The sequence below is a fragment of the Penaeus monodon genome, chromosome 21 (assembly GCF_015228065.2).
Source record: "Penaeus monodon isolate SGIC_2016 chromosome 21, NSTDA_Pmon_1, whole genome shotgun sequence".
Lineage (NCBI taxonomy): Eukaryota > Metazoa > Arthropoda > Malacostraca > Decapoda > Penaeidae > Penaeus > Penaeus monodon.
This window is the reverse complement of record NC_051406.1, coordinates 33563473-33563976: the sequence shown is the minus strand read 5'-3', so window position 1 is coordinate 33563976 and position 504 is coordinate 33563473. Positions and strand designations below refer to the sequence as shown.

At 29.2% G+C, this 504-nt stretch overlaps 1 protein-coding gene across 1 annotated transcript in view; it reads left to right on the top strand.

Moving 5' to 3' along the window:
- Positions 1-504, top strand: part of LOC119586436 — a gene marked incomplete in the record, with an annotated part of 196777 nt that overhangs the window by 175546 nt on the left and 20727 nt on the right.

Here is a 504-nt window from a genome sequence, read left to right as displayed (position 1 = left end):
ACAAATACTGGAGGTTTTGAATAACGAAAGAAAACAACTGCACAACTTTCGTGTGCCTTTGTGTGTCTGTGATATTAGGAGGACAAAGTGTTCGACCTTTGCTTTTGCCTCTGCTTTATCAATCCTTCTAGAACAATGTTATTATCTTTTCTCTTTCTGCGAAGTTCGAATGGTTCTCATCAATTTTCAGATGGAAAATATAAGTATTATTATTCTATTCAAGCATTAATATCGATATTTGCATTATAGTTTAAAGATTACATCGGATTTTTTTACTTCAGTGAGTACATCAATCCTTCTGTAGATCATGTTATTATCTTTTCTCTTTCTAGTTCTTGTATTTTTCTTTCATCCTTTTCGATGGATATATATGTATTCTTATTCTATTCACTTAATATCGATATTTGCATTTATTTATAAGATTACATCGGGATATTTTACTTTATTGAGTACTCATTATATATTTCCTGTTTATTGAAATGTATTTCTTGATATGCTATTTCT